Raw genomic sequence first — 6,000 nt, forward strand, 5'->3', positions numbered from 1 at the left:
ACCTGCCAGGAATCCCACCCCACAAGAGTTAAACCAGCCTGGAGAGTTGCTTTGCTGCCTGAACACCATCCAAAAGCCATTTTGCAGCACAATGACCCCAGCCAGGAGCCCTGGGCTTCTGCAGGGACAGACAGACACCAGCCAGCCCGTTCTCTCCAGGGTTTTCCCCCAAGGCCATTTCCATTCACAAACACAAGTTTTCTTTCCCCAGGCTGCCAGTGCTGAACCCCCAGTCTGGGCTGTCCCCACAGGGCACAGGGACAACAAAACTGCCACAGGGACACCACACAGAACAAATCTGCACATAACTACTGAAAATAGGAAGAAAAGAAGAACTGAGAGGACCCAGAGGAAGGAATCTGCTGGGGGAGCAGCTCCATCAGGGCTTGGCACCAGGGTGCACTCAGCACACCCTGCAGGGGTCTGGCCACTTCAAACGCTGAGGCTGCAGGAATTCTCTGCTGGAACAGGGGCCACACAGCCAGGGATTCCTGAAAAATGAAATAGTTGGGTGATTCCTCACTCCCCTGCCCTGGGCAGGCTGGAAGGGTCCCCAGAGCAGGAGCTGGGGCTGTGAGCAGCATCACCTCAGCTCTCTGTCCCTCCAAACCATCCCCTCCTGCCTGTGCTTTTGTCACCCCATGTGTTTATTTTCTAAACATTTTGTCCTGAATTGTGGCACTTTGGACTTTTGAGGCTTTCCTATTCACTGAGGTAACCCCACATGTGGGATGACAAAGAGAAGGAATCAGCCAGCACAGATTCTGTGCTCTGCCTTCTGCCAGCTCCACAGAGGTTTTCTGGGCTTTGGGGGGGGTTTTGTTTCTTGGCTTTTTTTGCTTTTTTTTTTTTTGCCTTTTTTTTTCAACTGAACTCTTGTGCTTTTAACACTTCCTAGCTTAAATATTTTCAAAAGTTAGAAATAAGAAAAAAAAAAAAAAAAACAAATAAAAAAGCTCTGCTGAGATCTACTTTTCCAGGTTGTCATGAAAATAAGAGAATCTCTCAGGATGCCAGGGGTGATTGCTGGGATGTGCCAATGGAACAGCAACCATAAATCCTGTTCTGGGGGTGGAACAGTGCTCCCCCACCTCACCAGAACCTTAATTCTGGGCATTTTGGGACAGAGCTTCTCTGTGATGATGACAGCAGGATGCACAGCCCCAGCTGGAGCAGTGCCATGACCATCCCCCAGCCCAAGCATCAAGAATGAGAATTAAAAGAAAGCAAAAAAAAAAAAAAAACCAAGAAAAAACCCCCAAAAACCTCTTTGAAATCAGTTTTAAGTAAACAAAAAATTGATCTCACAAGCTTCAAGTAACCACAAGCATAAATTTGGGGTTGGCTGGGCTCTGTTTTGCTTGGGTTCCTCTGCATCACATATGAAGCCTATTTTAGGATGATTTGCTTGAGTGGGTCAGCACATCAGCAGGGCCAACAGGCACTGCACAGTCACCCAGGAGCCACTGCTGTCCCCTTGGCCATGGCAGAGGGAGAGCAGAGCTGCTCTGGAGACAAACAAAGCCCCTCATTCCTTGGGCTCTGCCATGGCCAAGCTCTGGCAGGAGTTCCCCCACTCAGCTTCTCCTGCTGCACTGAGCCTGGAAGGAGCCCCTGGGAGCCTGTCCTGCCCTGGGACAGGCAGCTGTGCTGCTGCCACCTCCCCAGGCACAGGGAGAGCAGCACAGCCCCAGCAGGGATCTGCACAGCCCCAGCTCGGTCTGGCACAGGCACAGCAGAGCCCTGAGGAGGGGCAGCAGAATTGCAGGGCTGCTCAGAGAACATCCACCACAGCCTTCTGGAGGGAAAAGGGCTGGATAAGCTCCTGTGCTCCCAGGGAACTGGGACAGCCTGGCCCTGGGCACTCCCCTGCTGCCCAGAGCCTTCCAGCCACTCCAGCACCAGCTGCTGCTGCCCCGAGTGCCCCCAGGACACCTGCCAGGGCCAAAAGTTCCTCCTTCCCTACCTGCTGCCAAAGCAGGAGCAGGGAGGCAGAGCTGTTCCCTCATCCTCACAGGAGAGGGGAGGGCAGGCTTGGCTGGGGCAGGACCCCAGGCAATGGGGTAAAGGGAAAACAGGACCCTCAGGTAATGGGGTGAAGGGAAAACAGGACCCTCAGGTAATGGGGTGAAGGGAAAACAGGATCCCCAGGTAATGGGGTGAAGGGAAAACAGGACCCTCAGGTAATGGGGTGAAGGGAAAACAGGACCCTCAGGTAATGGGGTGAAGGGAAAACAGGACCCTCAGTTAATGGGGTGAGGACCCCCAGGCAATGGGGTGAAGGGAACAGGACCCCCAGGTAATGGGGTGAGGACCCCCAGGCAATGGGGGACAAGCTCAGAACTCTGGGGTGGGTGGATGGAGCCCGATGCAGAAGCACAAGCCCAGCACAGAACATTGCAGGCTGCTGTGAAATCCAAAGTAAAAATTGCCAGGGCTGACACATCAGTGCTGAGGCTGGAGGCCACACTCAGCTGGAGCTTCACCTCCCCTGACAAAAGCAGCAAATCAAACTCACACCTATAAAACACTGGCAGCTCATCCCCAAGTGTTCTGCATTTAAAGAATGGCTGCTGTTATCTCCCAGAACTCTGATTGAAATCTCTGTCTAGCTGGCATGGCAGCAGGTTGGCTGCATTCATTCATTCACTAGGAGTGAGCTGGTCAGTTTTCCAGAATCCCAGCACAGAAATGCTCCCACTGAGATGAGCAGGACGTGCTTTTGGTGGTTTAGCAGCTGTGCATCCTGTGTGTCCTTCGTGGCAGCCACCAGCCCCACCACGGCTCCCTCACTCTCCCCTAAGCACATCTGCACTTCTGGAGAAATTCAATATAAATATATATTTATATCAGGTCCAGGAGCTGGGCTCAATGGTCCCTGTGGGTCCCTTCCAACACAGGATATTCCGTGATTCTGTGATATATTTGTCATATTTTCAGGAAGGCTGACTTTTCAAAGTCTTGCAGGGCTTGGAACAAGACATGATTATAATCAGGAAAAGAGCAGAGTGAGGCATCTCCCATCTTTTTACGGAATAAAAGCCCCATTTCTATCATTATATGGATAGAGCTGATATTAAACTCAAGCTGCCTGAATACAGGGAAAAGTTCAGTATTCCACAACAAAAATTCATATTATTGTTGACAGATTTTAACATTCCAAGAGAGGTAGGAAAAGTATTTCTCACCTATGACTGGAAATCATCTGGAATTTCTGTGGCAAAGAGCCTGAGCTGCTGAAGCACACAGAGATCCCATGGAGACACCAGGGCAGCACCTCACCTCAGTCACCAAACACAGCTCAGGTGTGAGCATCACCTGGCACAGAACCTGCATCTCTTCCTCCCAGCAGAAACTCCAACCCCTGTGTGGTTTTTGTGCATGCCTGGATGGAAAGAATAATTCCAATTATCCATTACCTGTCATTATTTGGCATTAGTGAGGTTCTGCCTTTTACTCCTTCTTAAAACCTGCCATGGTTGGCTGAGGAAGCCTGAGGATGCCCCAGGAAGTTTCTTAAATGTGGCTTCTGTCAAGATATTTAACTTTTAAATTTTTTTTATGCTTTTGCCAATTTTATTCAAACCCAATAGATTTTATTCTCTCTACCAGCAGCATCTCTGTGGACAGATGTGAGGGGGCACAAGGGACAAATCCCCCATCCCCAGGGCTTGTCCCCCCTGCTCACAGCAGCCTGCAATGTCCCAGTCCAGAGCACAGCAGCTTCAGCCACCTGCTGCCAGAGGAAATGACAATGGCAGGGAGAAAAGGCAGATTTTATTGTGTCTGGAGAACTGCAGCTCCGTGAAGCTCAAGTATTTAAATAGACAAGAATCTTTTGTCCAGGAAACTGAGCACTAATAATAACATTTCCTCCCCCAAAGAAGGCTCCTTCCCAGCTGCTTTCCACGGTCTCTGCCTCCTCCTGTTCTCTGGCTCTGTCCCAGACCTTGTCACCCCCTTTCCCCTCTCAGCCTACAACACCCCACGGTTTTCCAGGCTGCCTTCACTCCACGCCCCAGCTTTTCCCTCCTCCTCAAACATCCGGATTTTCTATTTGATTCCCTGCTCTGTTTTCTCCTCCAGGCTGTCTTGGCAGGCACACACCAGAAAGAGGAAGCCTCTCCTCTGGTTCTGGTGCCATGGCACAGCCCAGTCCCCCATCCTGGTCCTGCTCACACACACATCCCACTCCCAGAGCCACCACCAGCATCTTTTCCCAAATGCCCACAGCTTCCCAAAGCCATGGGGCAATTTCAAGAGGGATGAAAGAGGACACAGATGTCCAACATTCCATCTGCTCATCAACTTTCCAAACCCTGGCCAGAGCATGGAGGTGCTCCAGCTCTCCAAGCAGCTACAAATTATTGAATTACCCATTCATTTCCTATGGGCACACTTCCCAAGTCAGCCCTAAAGAAAATCCACCCCAGGACTCCAGTCCTGTGTGTGGGTGTTGGGATCCACTGCTGTGGCAGCAGAAAGACACTTGGGGTAGCTCATCCAGGGAAGACAGGGAATTTCCTGGAGCAAAGACCAAGCCTTAATTTGTTCCTGCCAGCAGAGAACAATGTGCTGGAGGAGGCAGCAGCATCCTCTGGGAGAGCAGAGCTGTGGCTCCCATCCTCCCCTCTGGAATCACATCCCAGTCCCCAGGGCTGGTGGGTTAAACACACAGGTCCCACCCAGGAGCTGGGACCACCCCACGGCACAGGAGCCAGCCCTGCTGGGACAAAACACCCTGCAGAAAGATGGGGTGTCAGAAAGGAGAACTTCTGGAAATCAAGAATTACCTGGAGGAAGTGTGGGGCTGAGGGAGCTGTGGCTGGGGTGGAAATGAGGGGGTAGAGCAGGGGGTTGTGGCTGCTCAGAGATCTCAAATCCTTCAATATCCTGCTGCTGCTGGGAGCAGAGAGGCTCAGCACAACCACAGCTTTACAAGGTGACAGATCTGAACACCAAAGCGCTGGGTAACAAGAGGAAGAGAAAGAAATGAGCAAAAATAAAGGGGTTTAATGAAAATATATCTTGTTTCCATCTTAAAGAACAATTCTCATCCATGGCTCAACATATTTATTGGAATTAATTTAAGAAGAGAAAATTCACAGATAGAAAAAATATCATTCAATCACGACTGAAGTGTCCTGACAGTGCTGGTGCAAAAGTTTTGTTGGTTCTAGTAAAATAAATTTGGTTTAATGTTGGTTTGATCTCTCAAGTTCAACAGGATCGCAATCCTACCCTGCACCCTCAAGCCAGCCTCAGAGCAGAGGATGGGTGTGGAGTCAGAAAAGCTGCAAGATATTAACAAAAATATTGAAAATAGGGTCCAGCTTTCCATATACAAAACCCTAAAGAAACTGGATCCCAAGTGCCAGTTTTTAATTAAATACCAGTTTGGAATATTATAAAAATGCAGGAAGTAACATGCAATTATGCATCTACAAAGCTGAGGACTCAAATTATTGATTTGAAATACAGTGTGCCCAAATGCATTTTACATATGTAACAAACTTGTTAGCTTAATAAATATGTGGAGACAACACAGAAATCTGTGTCTGATTTTAGAAACAAGTGGCTAAATCCCTGACCCATTCATCTGCATGAGAAAAGTGAAACAAAGGCTTCACTCCTTTTATTTTATTTTATTCTTACAGAAGTAATAATTTAGAAAATGTACATTATCATCAACACTATAATCACCATCCTGAGCCTGGAATTCCACAAGGGAAGCCTGCACTGCACATAAACTAAATCTGCTGGGGGCTGTTGAAGCTTAAGTTCCTTGAGAATTATTTTTAAGTTCCTCTCCATCAGGGATGTTATAAGTAATGAGAGCAGCTGCAACTGTGGCTTTTTAGGAAGTGTTCTCCCAGCTTGTTCTAGAAAAGCTGCTCTAAAGGTCGTGATGCTGAGCCTGTGGTGCCTGGGCTGGCTGGTATGAAGGAACTGCATTTTAGCTGGCATCTGGCTGAGCTTGTATTTTCATTTGTAAAAATT

The 6,000-nt window shown here is 49.0% G+C and overlaps 1 long non-coding RNA gene across 1 annotated transcript in view; it reads right to left on the bottom strand.

Moving 5' to 3' along the window:
- Positions 1 to 4,802: 4,802 nt before the first annotated feature.
- LOC130258857 (uncharacterized) overlaps positions 4,803 to 6,000 on the bottom strand; it is a 9,178-nt gene continuing 7,980 nt past the window's right edge. Inside the window, exon 3 of the long non-coding RNA XR_008841550.1 lies at positions 4,803 to 4,966. This is a non-coding gene — a long non-coding RNA (uncharacterized LOC130258857). The remainder of the gene's footprint in view (positions 4,967 to 6,000) is intronic.

The sequence above is a fragment of the Oenanthe melanoleuca genome, chromosome 13 (genome assembly GCF_029582105.1).
Source record: "Oenanthe melanoleuca isolate GR-GAL-2019-014 chromosome 13, OMel1.0, whole genome shotgun sequence".
Classification (NCBI taxonomy): Eukaryota; Metazoa; Chordata; class Aves; order Passeriformes; family Muscicapidae; genus Oenanthe; species Oenanthe melanoleuca.